This window comes from Physeter macrocephalus, chromosome 2 (genome assembly GCF_002837175.3).
Source record: "Physeter macrocephalus isolate SW-GA chromosome 2, ASM283717v5, whole genome shotgun sequence".
NCBI classification, from domain to species: domain Eukaryota; kingdom Metazoa; phylum Chordata; class Mammalia; order Artiodactyla; family Physeteridae; genus Physeter; species Physeter macrocephalus.
In genome coordinates, this window is record NC_041215.1 from 101,140,835 (window position 1) to 101,159,770 (window position 18,936).

Consider the following 18,936-nt stretch of genomic DNA (forward strand, 5'->3'; position numbering starts at 1 on the left):
TGGATCATCATGTTTCCATTGTCATTTGTCTCTAGGTATTTTTTGACTTCCTCTTTGATTTCTTCAGTGATCTCTTGGTTATTTAGTAATGTATTGTTTAGCCTCCATGTGCTTGTGTTTTTCACGTTTCTTTCCCTGTAATTTATTTCTAATCTCATCGTGCTGTGGTCATAGAAAATGCTTGATATGACTTCAATTTTCTTAAATTTACTGAGGCTTGATTGGTGATCCAAGATGTGACCTATCCTGGAGAATGTTCCGTGCGCACTTGAGGAGAAAGTGTAGTCTGCTATTTTTGGATGAATGTCCTATAAATATCAATTAAATCTATCTGGTTTGTTGTATCACTTAAAGCTTGTGTTTCCTTATTAATTTTCTGTCTGATCTGTCCATTGGTGTGAGGTGTTAAAGTCCCCCACCATTTTTGTGTTACTATTGATTTCCTCTTTTATAGCTGTTCGCATTTGCCTTATGTATTGAGGTGTTCTTATGTTGGGTGCATATATATTTATAATTGTTATATCTTCTTCTTGGATTGATCCCTTGATCATTACATAGTGTCCTTCCTTGTCTCTTGTAAAGCCGTGTCTTTTGGTTGGAGTATTTAATCTATTCACGTTTAAGGTAATTATCAATATGTATGTTCCTATGACCATTTTCTTAATTTTGGGGTGTTTCTTTTTGTAGGTCCTTTTCTTCTCTTGTGTTTCCCACTTAGAGAAGTTCCTTTAGAATTCGTTGTAGAGCTGGTTTGGTGGTGAATTCTCTTAGCTTTTGCTTGTCTATAAAGTTTTTATTTCTCCATCGAATCTGAATGAGATCCTTGCTGGGTAGAGTAATCTTGGTTGTAGGTTATTCCCTTTCATCACTTTAAGCATATCATGCCACTCCCCTCCTGGCTTGTAGAGTTTCTGCTGAGAAATCAGCTGTTAATCTTATGGGAGTTCCCTTGTATGCCATTTGTCGTTTCTCCCTTGCTGCTTTCAATAATTTTTCTTTGTCTTTAATTTTTGTCAATTTTACTACTATGTGTCTCGGCCTGTTTCTCCTTGGGTTTATCTTGTATTGGACTCTCTGCACCTCCCGGACTTGGGTGGCTATTTCCTTTCCCATGTTAGGGAAGTTTTCAACTATAATCTCTTCAAATTTTTTCTTGGGTCCTTTCTCTCTCTCTTCTCCTTCTGGGACCCCTATAATGTGAATATTGTTGCGTTTAATGTTGTCCCCGAGGTCTCTCAGGCTGTCTTCATTTCTTTTCATTCTTTTTTCTTCATTCTGTTCCACAGCAGTTAATTCCACCATTCTGTCTTCCAGGTCACTTATCCGTTCTTCTGCCTCAGTTATTCTGCTATTGATTTCTTCTAGTCTATTTTTCATTTTTTTTGTATTGTTCATCTCTGTTTTTTTGTTCTTTAATTCTTCTAGATCTTTGTTAAACATTCCTTGCATCTTCTTGATCTTTGCCTCCATTCTTTTTCCAAGGTCCAGGATCATCTTCACTACCATTATTCTGAATTCTTTTTCTGGAATATTTCCTATCTCCATTTCATTTAGTTGTTTTTCTCGGGTTTTATCTTGTTCCTTCATCTGATACATAGCCCTCTGCCTTTTCATCTTGTCTATCTTTCTGTGAATGTGGTTTTTGTTTCACAGGCTGCAGGACTGTAGTTCTCCTTGCTTCTGCTGTCTGCCCTCTGGTCCAACAGCAATTCTTAATTTAAAAAAATTAAAAACGAAGAGATGCAAGGGCAGTAATACTAAATCAATAACCAGACAGGCTCCTATTTGGATAGAAATTAGGTATTCCTCCTTACCTAGCAAGAAGGAACCAATCTAACCTGCCTTGCCTTAAACTGTCATAGTTTGGGAATTGATAATCTATAAATTATAAGTTGGGAGCATAAAAATTTTAAAAAAAGGAAGAAGTGCAGGCCTGTGCTTAGTCTTTAGCAGGACTACGAACTTCCCTTTTCTCCAGGGTGTTACATGCTCTGCTGTTGTCAGCACCGTCAGTGTGCAAAGAGGCTGCCCCCACTACAGACTGCCACGTGTCCACCAGCACAAGAAAGCCAGAGAAAGCAGGGCTAGAGCGCTGATGAAGAGTAACAGTGCACCTCCTCCAGTCACGTCATGGAAGCCAGAGCAGACACCACGCTTAATGGAAGGACACCCACCAAACAGAGAAATGCTTCATCATGCATCTGTGCTGTTCATTGCAGGAAACCTTTTAATGGGTGGTTACTAAGTACAGTTTAAAAATAGTAAGGGGCTTCCCTGGTGGCGCAGTGGTTGAGAGTCCTCCTGCCGATGCAGGGGATACAGGTTCGTGCCCCGGTCCGGGAAGATCCCACATGCCGCAGAGTGGCTGGGCCCGTGAGCCATGGCCGCTGAGCCTGCGCGTCCGGAGCCTGCGCTCCGCAACAGGAGAGGCCACAACAGTGAGAGGCCCGCGTACCGCCAAAAAAAAAAAAAAAAAAAAAAGTAAGGAATCTTAATCCATCTGTTCTAAATCAAGAAAAATGACTGAAGGAAATTCTTATCATATTCTGAATTTATATTTTTGTAATGGGGACTGTCTTTTGTACACATGGTTTGAGAGAAAATGTATGGATGACCTATAACTTGAACCCATTTTCAAATCTGAAATACAGAGTCTTTGAATTCATACCACTTTCACTTATTGTTCTAGACAGCAGAAAATAAGACAAATGGGGAAAGTAATTTAAAAGAGAGAGATTTCAGATGAAGAACGAGTTTCTAGCAAATGCCCAACCGTGGACCAGGCTGGTTTCTAAATCACTGGGAGTGTGAACTTAAAACAGTTAGGACAGTTAGCCCATGTCAGGAGCATCAGTAGAAGAGATTCCTGTCTTTCTGTGTCTTTAATTGTGTGCCTTTAAAAGACACTTTAACTTTAAATCCAACATTTAGATATTCTCCACATATCAACAGTTTTACAAAAGGTACATGTAGGCACAACAGAGCCAAAGGTAAGACAGTTTGAATACAAGCATCGACGTACAACAAAGTTAACAAAACCAACGTGCATTATAGTCATTACATCAGGAAATAAATCAGCCTGGGGAAGACAAAGGGGAAATTTTAGATAGATAGATATTTATATATATATATCCTAAAGTTAAACATCTACCTTCCAGGCTCAAGTTTTCTAAAAAAAACACTTTAAGACTCATTCTGAATGGAGATACTAATTGCTCCTAACTTAAAGGATTCTTCTGAGTATTAAATGACAATTTTTTGTTAAAAAAAAAAAAAAAAAAACAGATTCATTCTGAAGAAGACATCACTAATCTCCTGTAGAATGGATTTAAAACAAAGGCCTAGGTGTTTCAGAAAATGGCACAAGAAAAGAAGGGAGTATAAGGCTCCATACATAAATAACAAATAGAGAAGCTCATATTCTGAGCCAATTATTTCCTATGAAATTTGAGCAGCCACATGCCCCTAGTCCAAGACTTCCATGTATCCCCAATAAACAGTGAACTGTGCTGTGAGGGGCTTCAAACCTTCTCAACCTTCTTTTTTTCAACACAGAATAAAGACAAAGACTATACTAAGAGAGGAAGAAAAAAAAAAACTGGACTCATGCTGTGGGTCCCTCAGGAGGTGTAGAAAATAGAGAAGTCAGTAGATGTCTCCAAATCTCAGAGAGCAGCCTGCCTTCATAAAAATGGAGGAAAAAGTGAAAATATGAATCCAGCCCCTAAAGAGCAAGCACACTGCTTGCACAGGTTTAGGGTTTAAAATGCAGGTGCCTGAGCTTAAGCAGATTTCGGGACTGGCTTGGAGGCAGCTGCAGTAACTGGAGATTTCTTTACAGTCGAGGTAGTCAGCTTTCTTTTAGGTCACCGTGCAAAGGAAGTCAGTTAGCCAAACATGGATACCAATGCAGACCCACAAGAAAGCTGGATATTTGCCAGTTCAACATGATTCGACAATAGTTTTAAGAAGTATTCTTTTTTAAAAAAAGTTAAAGCCACACAGAGAATATTTTTACTTGATAAAACTTAGAATCAACACACAATACTAGTCAGCTTTTTACTGATTATTATAAATCTTTGGGAAAAAACGTCATGACTTTCTTCAGTTCCATTTTCCTGCTCTTTTTTTTTTAGTATCTTAAAACACATTTTTTGCACAAATATTTTTTATTGAGGTAAAATATACATAGCATTAACTTTACCAGTTTAAGCATTTTCAAGTGTACAATTCAGCGGCATTAACGACATTGTTATGCAACCATCACCACCATCTCCAGAATGTTTCCATCATCCTATATGGAAACTCTGTACCTGTTAAACAACAACTTCCCCCTTGCCTCCTGCCCCTACCCCTGGTAAGCACTATTCTACTTTCCATTTCTACGAATTTGACTACCATATAAGTGGGATGTTGCAATATTTGTCCTTTTCTGTCTGGCTCATTTCATTTAGCATAATGTCTTCGAGATTCATCCATGCTGTGGCATGTTTCAGAAATTCATTCCTTTTGAAGGCTAACATTCCATTGTATGTATATACACATTTTGTTTATACATTCATCTGTCGATGGACATGTGAGTTGTTTCCATCTTTTGGCTATGTGAATAATACTGCTCTGATCACTGGTGTACAACTATCTGTTCAAGTCTCAGCTTTCAATTATTGTGGATATATACACAGAAGTGGGGTTGTTGGGTCAGATGTCTTCACTGCTGCGTGCGGGCTTTCTCTAGTTGTGGCAAGTGGGGGCTACTCTCCGTTGCGGTGTGCGGGCTTCTCACTGCGGTGGCTCCTCTTGCTGCGGAGCACGGGCTCTAGGCGCACGGGCTTCAGTAGCTGTGGCATGTGGGCTCAGTAGTTGTGGCTCGGGGACCTGGGATCGAACCCGTGTGCCCTGCATTGGCAGGCGGATTCTTAACCACTGTGCCACCAGGGAAGTCCTCAAATGGTAATTCTATGGTATATTTTTTGAGGAAATGCCATACTGTTTTCCACAGCAGCTGTACCATTTTTACATTTCCACCAGCAGTGCACAAGGGCTCCAGTTTCTCTGTGACCTAACCAATACTTATTGTTTTCTGTTTTCTTTTGATAACAGCCATCTTAATGGGTACGAAGTGATATCTCATGGTGGTTTTTTATTTTCTTTGTTTGTTTTTGCTGTACGCGGGCCTCTCACCGTTGTGGCCTCTCCCGTTGCGGAGCACAGGCTCCGGACGCGCAGGCCCAGCGGCCATGGCTCACGGGCCCAGCCGCTCCGCGGCATGTGGGATCTTCCCGGACCGGGGCACGAACCCGTGTCCCCTGAATCGGCAGGCGGACTCTCAACCACTGCACCACCAGGGAAGCCCCTCATGGTGGTTTTGAGTTGCATTTCCCTATTGATTAGTGACCGTTCCAGTTTCTTTTAGATGGTGTTTCAAAATACGTCTTCTTATTTTGTTTCAGTATCTCTTTCTATATGACAGAAATGTAGTCACTGCTCTAAGTAGATAATCATGAAATGCTCTGGGAGCTCTGAAAAACTTCCAACACACTCAAACTAAGAAGCCAAAGTTTCCATTATCTAGGTCTCAACCAGTGCCAAATCCCTGGGACCTGGACATAAAGGGTACTTCCAAAAATTCCCTCCAGGTTCTTGAAGACTAGGTAAAACAGCCTTAAGCACAGTCCTCCTATATTGCCAATTATGTCTTTGTTGTCAAGGAGATTAACTAGCTAGCTGAGTGAGTGGAAAGCAGGATGGTCCCAGGGCTCTGGGGTCATGAGGCCTTAGTTGATCTGCTCATGCACGCACACGCGTGTGTTCACGTGTGCACACGTGCATTCTCTGGCACCCCTCCCAAAGCCACAGCCTAACAACACAACCCAGCAATAGATTCAACCTCATTATAAAAGTAACTTTGTAAACCTGAGACACAAAGACAAATTCAGGCACTTAAACGATCTTGGAATTGAAAGTCCTGCTGTGAGATAACTCCTTGTGAAATTCTCTGGATCTGGGTCCCTCTTTGTCTAGCCCGCCATGACTTTGCAAATCCTATAAATAATCTCTCTTTTCCTTCTCCATCTAAGCTAACCTAACTATCTTTAGGCTGCCTGAGAAAATTTCCCTTTCAAATCTTTTCTCTTCCTTTTTCTTTATTAAACTGTCCTACAATTCACAGTCTTTAAATTCCACGGGCAACATGAATACGCTGCAGACCCCTGTGTGCTAGGGGCTGAGCTTGGTGCTGGTGATACCATGATGCAAGCAGCAAGGACTCTCCATGGAGGATGTCTGCCTTCTCTGGGCTCCTACTTTACCTAAAATCCTGAAGTATCTCTGGGGGCTTATAACCACTCTTTGTTCATCTATAAATAGAGGTTCACTTATACTATAACTCATTGAAAAATAATATGGTGCAATAAAAAGGCCATGCAGCCTTATAGGTCCTTGAGCAAAATCAAGCGTCTCCGTGGCCTCCCCAGAAAAATGGTAATAATACCTTGCCTGGAAGCAGAGACCTGAACCAAACAGTTTTTTAAAAGGAAATTCATCAAAGGCTTTCTTGGTAAGAACAACAACAATCAAAAAGAAATAGACAGTCTTTTCTAAAAACTTTCACCCTAAGTCTCTATACTAAAGAGGAAACTTTGATGACAGCTGATACCCTGTCTCTTCGGTAGTAGCTGTCATTACCACTGAGTCTCCTGAAGAAGGTTTAAGGTGGAGTGACAACAAGGGACCCTAGAGACTCTGAAATTTCACGGCCAAACCAAAGACCAGAACAAAGCTGGAGACACAATACATACTACCACTAAGCCAGCAAGAACATTTGCCTCATATTAAACAAGAGACAAGGCCTGCTAACTTTTCATAGATGGCCAGAAGAGAGAGCCTGCAAGTCTAGTTCACCCTTATGAGGAAAACAGAATCTGAAGCTCAGATGTCAAAATCACCTTTGCTGTGTGTGATGAAATAAGAGAAAACCCAAGGGCAAAATGCAAACACACACACAACTAGGAATCTCAACTAAAAATCTATAATGTATGGTATGTGCCAGGCTTTGCAGTAAGAATTTAGGTATCAGCCACGGTTCACTTCCTACCAACAAGAACAAAATATTCACATACTTTTATACAAACCAACTTTCCTGACCATACAGTAGTTCCCTCTGATAGAGCATTCTGGGCAGAGAGCAGGAAGCAAAATCCAGACAGGAAGTAGCCAAAAAGAAGAAATGGCAGAGCTTTCTGGCACTATCTTCTTGTAGAAAAACAAGAAACATCACTCTTATATTTTAATAAAATTATTTTAGAACCCAGACCCTAAAATTACTTATTAATATGGTTACTCACAGGGGGTGGGGGAGTTATAAATGAGTTTGTAATGTTTTGGCTCCATTCCTAGGATTTGCATAATCAAGTCAGCCCTAATTACAGACCACTAACAACTGCAGAATCAAATTCCCATCCAGAATGAAAAATTTTGACCTGTTCCCCAGAGGTTGTCCTTTGAAGGCTTTTCTCATTTTGATGCATATGGGTTTGTGCTAACGGAAATTCTGTGTGAAAATTCCAACTTGCCAAAATGAGTCCACTCTTTCCACGAAAGAATGTTTAAAGAAAGTATAATGACTTTTAACTTAAGAATGACAATACACTCAGAAGGAGAAAGTCTTTCCTTCTACCTAGCATCCATCTCATCCATATAAGATGGATCTCATATTGTCTTCATCATCCCTCCATGGAGAAAGGTAGGACACACCTGGGAACTTCCTTCACATCTTTTATAAAATGAGAACCTTATCTTAACTTCTCCCAGACCCCTGAGGGTAAAGAGAAAAATCACCTTTTTATAGTTCAGGAAGTCAAAATCCATGGCTCCAGATAACGGGACAAAATACTTAGGATAAAGTTAACAGGTCAGATTTCATAGGTTCTTTAAAAATTAAAATTCATCATAATGTCAATGTAGATTCATCAGTTGTAACAAATGTACCACTCAGTGGAGATGTTGATAATGGGGGTTATGCCCATGTCGGGGGCAGGGGGTATGTGGGAAATCTCTGTACCTTCCTCTCAAATTGGCTATGAACCTAAAACTGCTCTTTAAAAAAAAACCTCTCTCTCTCTCTCTACACACACACACACACACACACACACACACGCTCTGCTTTAAAAGAAACTAAACTTTCTCAAATTTGTAATAGTCATTACCACTTACAGAATGAAAATGATAGTTGGCTCAATGACAAGAGAGGTGAAAGAGTCAGCAGCCAAAAAGCACTGAGAAAACCCAGTAAGACTCCTGCAGAATTGAGTCCTCATAGAATTGTTCTGTCCTGTATCAACCCCTAATCTCCCTCTAGCCAAAAACCTAACTAAGGGCAAACACATCATTAACCTATTCCACACACCAGATAGCTTTTTCTTATTTTAGACACAGAAATGCAAATGCACTTGCTTAGGTAGAAGCTTTTTTAAAATGAAAGCTAGCGTTGTCTCCTTTTTTTTTTCTTTACTACCCCTGCCTTGTCTAATAAAAATGATTGAGTGTTTTGTTTTGTGATTCTTTAACTCCTAAGTGTGGGATATCTCATATGCAGAGAGTATTGCAATTGAGACCATTTATGAACAGAGCACATTAAATGTTGCCATGAGAATACCACAAACCAATAGGTATCACTTTCCTTTAACATTTGAAAGAGCACATGATTCCATATTAAAAAAAAAGACAATATTGTACAACACAGGGAATATAGCCAATATTTTATAATAACTATAGAGCATAACCTTCAAAAACTGTGAATCTCTATATTGTACACCTCTAACATTTAATATTGTACATCTACTACACTTCAATTTTAAAAACAAAAGAAAGGGTTTTTTAATCCTATTTCAACCCTTTGGCTTTATTAGCAGCATAACATAAGAGTTCTAATCCGAACCACCTATGTTTTCATAAATTGAACTCCAGTAGTGAAAGTATTTTATCACACCCTCCAAGGGATAAAATTTAAAGCATATTTGGCTTGAGGTAATTAAAAATCCATCTAGAATCTATACTCCATAAAGCATATGACATATCCCTGTATAAAAAAAAATGAACTTTAAAAAAAAAAAAAAGAAAGAAGAAATCAAACGCTCACTCTCCAAGCAAAAAGTCACAAACTGGACGCAGGCCAGGAAAAAGCTGTACATGAGGGCAGCAAAGTGACTGCTCGAGCAGGTGGAACCTATCTGAGGATGTGGTGGCTGCCTGGGGACCAACCAGAGGTGACCATCTAAAGAATTTTCCATCAAACACCACCATTTTCAGTTCTTTCTGATTAAGGACCAAAATAAAAGCTGGGGTAGCTGTTTCATTTTGATCATTTAGAAAGCCCCAAATAACAGCTAAGAGATTTCTGTAAGACTGGCAGAGGGAAAGGGGGGGGGGAGTAAAATTACAGTTGAAATTATATCCTTCAGAGAGCCAGTTAAGCCACTAATGTACAAACCATGGGTGAGGAATTCATTTTAGGACTGATTACATGAACGTTAAATCACTGCATTTTTTTTAACCTTTCATATTTAAAATTTGGACTTTTTTACCCTTTATTCTTTACACAACTGAACGATGGTCCCAACCCAGGAACTTGAACTTGGAAGTGGGAAATCTTCCAGTCTGAGCACTGAAGAGTGTCACTAACCCCTGTATAACCTCAGGCAAGTCATTACACCTCTCCATTCTGCCATTTCCCCACCTGCAAAAAAAAAAACAAACCACAATTCGTACTTCCTGTTGTGATGAAAAATAAAATAACTAGGGTAAGTCAAGCTCCAAAGAGACTTTCAACATGGTATATGACATTCATGCAACCAGTTTTGAAAGTCTTAGAAATAATCTCTTCCATTTAATCTATTTGCAACATAGAAAAACTTCCCATATAATCTATTAAAAATAATAAAGGAAAAAGCTTGACCCTCTCAAGTCATAGAGAATTATTCGCTCTGGATAGCCTAGTTTTCTAGATTAATCTCCAAGAGGGCAGGGATTTTGTATTTTGCTTTGTAATATATCTTCAGCACCTAGAACAGTGCCCAGCACATAATAGGTGTTCATTATATATTAGATGGACAAATGAATAAAAGTTTAGCCCTCATAAATGTGGGAATGCTTTCTATTTTAGCCATTTCGGGTGGAGATTTCCTTAAAATGTGTACTACAGTAGCACTCTCTCTTACCTTCTTGAAAAGATTATAAAGATAGTAATCGCACACTTTGCCAACAGCAGAAGGTCACCGTTATATACATCCTATACTGCAAAGATGTTCTTAGCATGCTTTAAAATACTAAATCACTCCAGAATTTTTTATGCAGTTTCTCAGTTATTTTATGCCTTTGTCATTTTTCCTAACTTTCCCTTTCTGTTGGGTTATCATTTCTGCCTATTGTAAACAGCCTAAAGTTGGCTGTTTCTGGGTTATTGCACACTTCAAAGGCAACTTACCACAGCAGTATGTCTCAAGTAAGAGCACAGGGCTCTAAGTGAGAGCCTGGGAGTAAAGACTCCTTAGAGTTCGCAATATCTAGGTGTGCCTGATTGCAAGCTCTGGTTTTCAGCCTACTTCCTGACTCTCCACCTGGTCTGGATAGGTAAGAGGCCAGAAAGCCAAGTTCCAAAAAGGGCATTTTAAATGAACTCATGCCATTTCAGTGCAACATTTCCAGGGGCTAAGAGGCAATTGTTCCACTAGGCAGGGTGTCTGGAAATTATGGCCCCAGATAACTGGTGGTTATCTAAGTAAGCAGCTGGTCTAGGGCTAGAATGGGGGTGTCCAAAACAAAACCCCTGGAGTGCAGAGAAGCCTGTCTGTCAGGAGTGGAAACCCCATTCTTGACACTGGGGTTCTGAGGGAGGAAGTCATTCCAGAAAAGGGAGGAGCTGAGAAAGAGTCATCAGAGTTGGGGGCAAGGAAGACATGACAACTTAGGAACAAAACCAAAGCCCAGGGCTTCTCTGGTGGCACAGTGGTTAAGAATCCACCTGCCAATGCAGGGGACACGGGTTCAAGCCCTGGTCCGGGAAGATCCCACATGCCGCGGAGCAACTAAGCCCCTGCGCCACAACTGCTAAGCCTGCGCTCTAGAACCTGCGAGCCACAACTACTGAGCCCACGTGCCACAACTGCTAAAGCCCGTGCACCTAGAGCCCGTGCTCCACAACAAGAGAAGCCACCGCAATGAAAAGCCCGCGCACCGCAACGAAAAGTAGCCCCCGTTCGCCGCAACTAGAGAAAAGCCCGCGTGCAGCAACGAAGACCCAACGCAGCCAAAAATAAAATTAATAAAATAAATTTAGAAAAACAAAACAAAAAAGCCCAATTTTCCAATGTGACACAGCGTCCCCGAGTTCAGCTGAAGCTCCTTAAATCCTCAAATCCAAATGGGACAGGACCTACAGGTAGGGGTCAAATGTCTCAGGTTGTGGCAAAGCTGAGGAACCCAGCAGATTATGTCAGGAAAACAGAGGCAGAGGGCTGCCAACCACCCCTTTCTCCATGGCCCACAGGCATCACCTTCTCCAGGGCCCAAGGGCAAAGTGGCCTCTGTGTTTGAAATGCCCAAATGGATGACCTATGAGAGGGCATTGCCAGTGGGTGATGCAGGGGCAGGAAAACCTAAGGCACACCAAAGGGACAACTGGGTAGCCTGGAGGAAGCTACATATGTCTCCCAAACACCTATATTTGTCTCAAACATACTATATATGTCACTCAAACACTTCTCTACATGCATTACAGTGCGGTCACCTCATTTATTCCCTGAAATAACACAGTTCTCAACATGGCAGTTATGAATGATAAGCCAGAGGCTCTAGGGCCAACTTAGGAAGTCCTTCTAAGCCAGGCTTTAGCATACATACCATGAAAATCTATTGATCTTTTTGAGAAGGGAAGACTAAAAGTGGAAGTAGTGGTTTGGAAAGATAAATCTAGAGGGACAAGCATTGGAGATGAATTGGGGCAGGGGAAGCAGGAACAAAGAGATCACATAGGTGACAACAGTTAACCAGGAAAAATGTGAGGAAAGCTCTGACGATTTTCAACTTTGGGTGAGAAAAGAGAGGGAACTATCGCTTATTTCTGTGAACCAAGCAAAACGCTGGTGTGTTTCACATTCATTGTCTCATTCACTCCTCACATTAAGTCTACAAGAGGAGTATATTATTCCCACTTTACAGATGAGGAAATTGAAAACCAGAGAGGTTGAAAAGAGTTGCCACACAGCATGGGTGACAGGTGGGATTTATTCCAGAATGATCTGATTCCTAAATCCCACTCGCACCAAGTGATATACAGGAGACGTGACAAGGACGGAAAGAAGGGAGGGAGGGAGGGAGGGAGGGAGGGAGGAAAGAAGGGAGAAAAAGATGGAGGAATGGAGTGAGGAGAGGGGGCTCTATGTCTGTGTGCATCTGTTTCATGTGAATCAGCCTGCACTGAGGAAACAGCCTGGACTGAGGCCTTCCTCATATGCAATGCTTTCAAAGAACAGAGCGAGTCCACCAGATTGAAGCAGCTGATCCACACGGAACCTCCCTAATGCCAGAGAACTAGCATTTTTAAATGGTATTTTAAATAGGAATGACCTAAAGCTCCCTATATAACCTGTGGGTTGAATGCCCAGGGCTCTTTAATCAGGCCCCATCTTACAGGGTCTTAGATTAGTATTGGTTTGGGAAAGAAATGTGATTCTTAGATAAAACATCAATAAGAAATGCACGTTAGAAAACAATCCAACAGTTCCATGAAAAATCATTACGCTTTGAGGTGCTGTTTACTGAGCTGGGTGCTACGTACACAGGTGCATTCATGGAGATATACACTTATTATACGTGTTCTCTTCTATATGTATAGTATGCTTCAATAAAAAGTGTTAAAATTTTCAGAGCAGAGTAATAGTCTATCCTTGCCCTATTTGAATGTAAACTGGCCTTTTTTAAGCAATAAAACAGGGTAAGTTTGAATATGGAGATAGAAGCCGTTCGGACTCCTCTCTCCAAATCGCGATCCACTAAGAGAAGCACTCTACTCATAACCAGAAGGCTGTTGCCTTGGAAACAGGAGCTGTAACTACTGCAATCACACCTCGGGAGCAAAGATGGCCAAGATCTATTTCAATTCTTAGATGCCTCGAGGAACCGCAGAGGACTGTCACCATGGAAGACGGCCGATCTGTAGTAATGAAGAAGCGCACGCCAGAGTTAGAGAGACTGCGATAAAGAAAGGAAAAAAGAGAGAGGCGGGGACGGAGGAAGGAGAAGATGAAATTCAAGGGCAGCCAGTAAAGCCCATCTAAGTAAGGACTGACTGGCTGCCAGGCTATGGGATTCATTCATTTCGGCCAATCCGCCCTCTTTACCTTATGGTGACCCCACGGTAGTACCTGCCAGCCCCATGCCAGGTGCAGGAAACGCAAAGCTGTATAAGACCGGCCCTTCTGCAGGGAAAGGCATGCTCAGAGAAGTGCTCCACTCGAGGTACCAGTGCCTGGAACAAAGGGGGGAGCCAACTACCCTCGGCGTGAAACGGGTGCTGGAGGCTTCAGAGAGAAGGTGGCATCTTTTTAAAACTAGAATTAAAAGAATCTGTAGGAGTTCCCCAGGCTGAGGTCGAGGAGGAGCGTCTCCAGCCAAGGGAATGCAGGTACAAAGGACAGAGGCATGACACAGCCCCATTCTGTTTCTCAACAGGGTGGCTACTGCAGTTCTGGGTGGGACAATTCCCCTTTGAGAGAATGTCCCACACACTGCAGGATATTTGCCATCTCTGACCCTACCCGCTAATCGCTGGCAGCAACTCCAAACCGTTATGATAACTAATGTAACGCCCCCTACATTGCTAAAGGTACCAAGGAGTGCGGGTGTGTTACTGCTCGCAGCTGAGAAGCCCAAGAACCTAGGAAAACAGATGCGTGGCTGGAGCAGGGGTTGGGATAGGTGGGAGGGTGGGAGCTGAGGCTAAGGCGCAGGTGGGGACCAGAATGAAGGGCCTTGCATCCCTGCCAAGGAGTCAGACTCTCTGCCAGACGTGGAGAAGAGACAACAGATTCAAAGCAGTTACGTAGGAGGCCAAGCCCATAAGACTTGGCAGCTCACGGGCTATGAGGAGGTGGGGAAGAAAGAAGAATGGAAGAATAAAGTATAACCCCCGCAGTTTTAAGCTGGGCCAACTGAGTAAACAGTAGTGGCCCTAACCAAAGGGATGACTATAGGAGTTCCAAGCAGGGCTGGAGGGGATGGGCAGGCAAGGTGGAAAAGGAGTCTGAAGCCCACAAGTGACATCCAGGTGGAATGTCTGAGAAGTAATAAATAGACGAGTGCTGAGGAGAGACATCTGGGTTGGAAGTAAGAGAAACCTTAGTATTTAGTTGCAGTCAGTGTCCCAGCCATTCCTCAACGGGCCCCCAGGAGGAGTGTTCCCCAGGTTGCTAAACAAGCCAGGGAGAGGGGCAACTGCCGATGAAAAAGCTGAGTGCCTGGAGCCAGGCATAACTACGTGGGCAACACAGCAGAAACCAGGCACAGGCAGGCAGGAGCCAAGAAAGTAGAGCCAGCTGGCCGGGTGGAGGTGAGCAGACTAGAGATGGAATGACGGAATACAGGTGGTTTGGAACCAGCTCCCCGTCGCTGAGTGTCTACAGCCACCCTTTCACACGAACCTTGGCACATGTTAGAACGGTGGCTTTCCAACTTATTTGCCTGTGACTCACAGTAAGAAAATAATTTGACATCTGAACCCAGGTTAGACACAAACATCCACACCAGGGCTACATGGGCATGTAAGCTGGGCAGCTGCACAGGGTCCCACGCTCAGAAGGGCCCCCCTCTTGGTTACGTACTCTGTTGTTGTCATCTTGAAATCTCCAATAATTTTTTAACAAAAGGTCCCCCATCTTCATGTTGTACAGGATCCCGCAAATTATGAGGGCAACCTTGACACATACAAATACCTTTAACAAAAGTTTCATAAAACAGTATCTCCCAACCACATGTGATATAAAATTATATTTTCTGTTCTATTTTATTTTTTTAATGCAGTTATTTTTCCCCAGCCCATTACATTCACAACCCACTCATGCGTTGCAAATCACAGTTTTAAAATACTCTCTTGGGCTAAGTCAATACTAAAGGTTTGTTTGTTTTGTTTGCAGTGGTGGAAGGGATGTGCAGATTCTTTTGAAAATTTATATTCTCTTTCCTCCACAAAGAATTTGCGGCACTATACAGAAAATAGTGAGGGTAGTTGAAGACAAAGGAATTGCTGAAATTAACCAAGGGAAGCAGAGAGTCAGAGAAGGATTCACGAGGAACTAACACTGAGTTGGGAGGTGGGGCATTGAGGAGGAATTGTCAGAAAGGTAAAAGGTTTGTTTGTTTTGTTTGCAGTGGTGGAAGGGATGTGCAGATTCTTTTGAAAATTTATATTCTCTTTCCTCCACAAAGAATTTGCGGCACTATACAGAAAATAGTGAGGGTAGTTGAAGACAAAGGAATTGCTGAAATTAACCAAGGGAAGCAGAGAGTCAGAGAAGGATTCACGAGGAACTAACACTGAGTTGGGAGGTGGGGCATTGAGGAGGAATTGTCAGAAAGGTAAAAGGTTTGTTTGTTTTGTTTGCAGTGGTGGAAGGGATGTGCAGATTCTTTTGAAAATTTATATTCTCTTTCCTCCACAAAGAATTTGCGGCACTATACAGAAAATAGTGAGGGTAGTTGAAGACAAAGGAATTGCTGAAATTAACCAAGGGAAGCAGAGAGTCAGAGAAGGATTCACGAGGAACTAACACTGAGTTGGGAGGTGGGGCATTGAGGAGGAATTGTCAGAAAGGTAAAAGGAAAACTAAGAAAAAATAGGCAAAAATCAAGGGAGCCAAAGAGCTTCCAGAAGGGAGTAGTCAATGAGGTCAAGAGCCCCAGAGAATATCAGGCTAAGGTAAGAGCCGCATCCTGAGGCCACTGAGAAGGAACTATATCAGTCCTGGGCCACGTGGGAGAAGCGTGAGTGCAGGATGCCAAGGGACCAGGAAGACAGAAAGCGGAGAAATCAAAGACAGAGAACACAAAAAGGAGAGATCAAGGAACTTGGAGGAAAAGCAGAACGGGGTAAATGTTCTCTTTTTAAGAATTCTGGGAGATTCAAGGGTGACTAAAAATCTTCCAAGACCACCAAGCATTCTTTCACTTAGAAGCCCTGCCCCCCACCATATTAAACATATAAAAATATGCCCACCTCCCACATTACTTTTATCTGCATTATAACTATATATTGAGTTGAGTTGCAAGTGACTAGTTGACGTAAATGTTACGTTTTATAGGCATTTGATTAAACATATATTACCTTTTTAATATTTATTTATTTATTTGGTTGCACCAGGTGTTAGTTGCGGCAGGTGGGCTCCCCAGTTGTGGCATGCGAACTGTTAGTTGCAGCATGCATGGGGGATCTAGTTCCCTGACCAGGGATCCAACCCGGGCGCCCTGCATTGGGAGCGTGGAGTCCTATCCACTGCGCCACCAGGAAAGTCCCCAAAAATAATAACATTTGATTTTAAAGTTTTCTTTCAGCATTCAAGAGGCCAACATAAACTCTTTTTTTTCCTGATTTCAGGCATATTTTTAGGCCTCTGAAAAGCTCACAGGACCAAGGCTCATAATTCCTAAGGATTAACGAAGGCTGGATGTCTCTGGGGCTTAAGGAAAGAAGTCTGGAGAGACTGAAGAAAGATGAAGAGAAAAACAAGTCAGGAAATACAGGAGGGAATGGACTGTGATAGACACAGAGCTGCTACAAAATGGTCAGAAGAGGCCGGATAACCCCATTTTTTTAAATGGCAAAGTCAGTGAATAAGCAATCCAAGGAAGAGAAACAGAGAAGGTCAATGAACATATAAAAAGGTGCCTGCCCTCCTCAGCACTCAGGGAAATTTCCATTTTTCACATATTGGATTGGCAAAATGTTGCAAGACTAAAGACCCCCCTAGAGCTAAGGGGGGTATGGGGAAGCAGGGTCTCCAAGACACTGCTGGGTCGAGTGTGCATTGCTAGAACTTCTGCAGAAGATCATGGTGGCAGGCTCCAGTAACGGATACCCCCAGGATATGAGTCTAACCTCCTCACATGCACCACTCACTGCAGGGCTGTCTCCCTGGGTCCTGTGGTCTTGGCATAAATTACCTCCTGAAAGAGGCCTTTGCTCTAATATGGAATCTTGCTTTATTTTACTCAGAGCCCTTATCTCTGCTATTTCCTACTTTGTGAACGGCTTTACCTGTTTATACATAGCTTCCCCACCACCACAATGTAAACTTCTAGAAAGCAGGGAGCACCTCCCTCCCTCCCTCCCCCTTCCCCCTACCCTTTCTCTCATTCACCTCCTATTCCCAGCTCTGAGGTGCCTGTAGAAGCACTATTTGGACTAACAATCTTCACTGCAGCATTGTTTTAATAACAAAAACTGGAAACAATCTGAAAGCCCATCAACAGGGGAAATGGTTGAATAAATCACAACACATCCACACTATGGAATACTATGAAGCTATATACTGACCTGGGGTGGGAGGGATGTCCATAATATATTGTTTTGTGGATAAAGCAATTTATAAAATATTTAAGAATCATACTTTCATTTAAAAGGAAGGGAAAAACCCATGTGGTCAGTAGAGTGGTACATGTTTGAATAAGCACAGAGAAAGGTAGGAAAGGAAATGTACACAATGTTAATACTGATAGCCTTAAGGGTATGATGGCATTGGAGGGGACAGGAGATTTCATTGCTAAGGTGAGCTTATATTTTGTAATTCAAAAAAATTAAACTATTTTAAAAGAATTCTGGCCTCAAGAATATTAAACTATCATACTTTGTGTTCATTCCACCTGCTGGGGTTAGCAAGGCTGACCACCCTAAGGGTTCACTGAACTTGCCTACGGCCAACCTCGTACGTAGCCTGGTCATCTCCCACTTGTTTTGTGAAAAAGCCAAAATTATTCCAACACCCTGCAGCAGAAATGTCTTGCCTTGGATTAAAGACAGTAGTTCCCCCGGGGGACCTGGAAATAATCTGAAAGTCTTTTCAGCGGGCCAATGAGAGTCCAAACTGAAGGTGCCCAGCAAAAAGAGAGGAAGAGAGTGAAGGGTGGAGGACCCGACCGGCGGCGCACCTAGTGGCCAGAGCTTCCTGTGTGCATGTCAGGTTCCCAAGGCAGCTGCCAGCCACCGATTCTCCACTTGGCTGGAGCCTGGGAAGTGATACTGTATCTGGAAGGCCCGAGGCACTCTTTTCAAAAGGCCCTAAATCAAAGGTCCTTGTCTCTGCCAAAAACAACCTATAAGGAAAATCTTATCACAAAACAACCTCTCCAGCATGTCAAGGATTTTTCTAATTAATGCCTTAAGCTGATCAAGTGATAAAGCTAGATATTTAAAAGGACTCAGATATTTCTACCTCACTGTGCTAATCTACCTGTAAGCTACTCAACCATGAAAGAAACAGTATGAATGGGAGAGGCTTTAGCGGCTCACCTGTCCCACACAGCATGGGGCACGGCACCTCACATCAACCAAATGAATGGGACTGAATAAATGAAAGAATGAATGATAATCATCACGCTCACGTGGACATCACTGAGGGGACCTGACATTTAGAAGGCCTAGAATCCAATCCTCACTGAGACACTAGTTAGGTACTTAAACCATAGAAATTAGTGAACATCCTCTCAGCCTCAGTTTCCTCATCTATGAAATGGGAATGATAACTGTGCCTCTCCTAGGGCTACTGTGAGACACAAGTGAGGATATACATGAAAGCCTGTGGTAGATGGAGGTGAGCTGCCCAGATCCCCCTTCGGGAAAGGACTTGCCTCCCAGCTATGGGTAGTGTGATCAGCACAAGACCTCCAGCCACC

The 18,936-nt window shown here is 42.4% G+C and overlaps 1 protein-coding gene across 3 annotated transcripts in view; it reads right to left on the reverse strand.

Moving 5' to 3' along the window:
- ANKRD44 (ankyrin repeat domain 44) overlaps positions 1 to 18,936 on the reverse strand; it is a 317,462-nt gene that overhangs the window by 268,389 nt on the left and 30,137 nt on the right. Inside the window, exon 2 of one of the 3 annotated variants that reach the window (XM_055089237.1) lies at positions 9,582 to 9,733. The exons of the other annotated variants lie outside the window; for them this stretch is intronic. The gene's annotated coding sequence lies outside the window, so the exon portion shown is untranslated. The remainder of the gene's footprint in view (positions 1 to 9,581; positions 9,734 to 18,936) is intronic. 3 annotated transcript variants of the gene reach the window in all.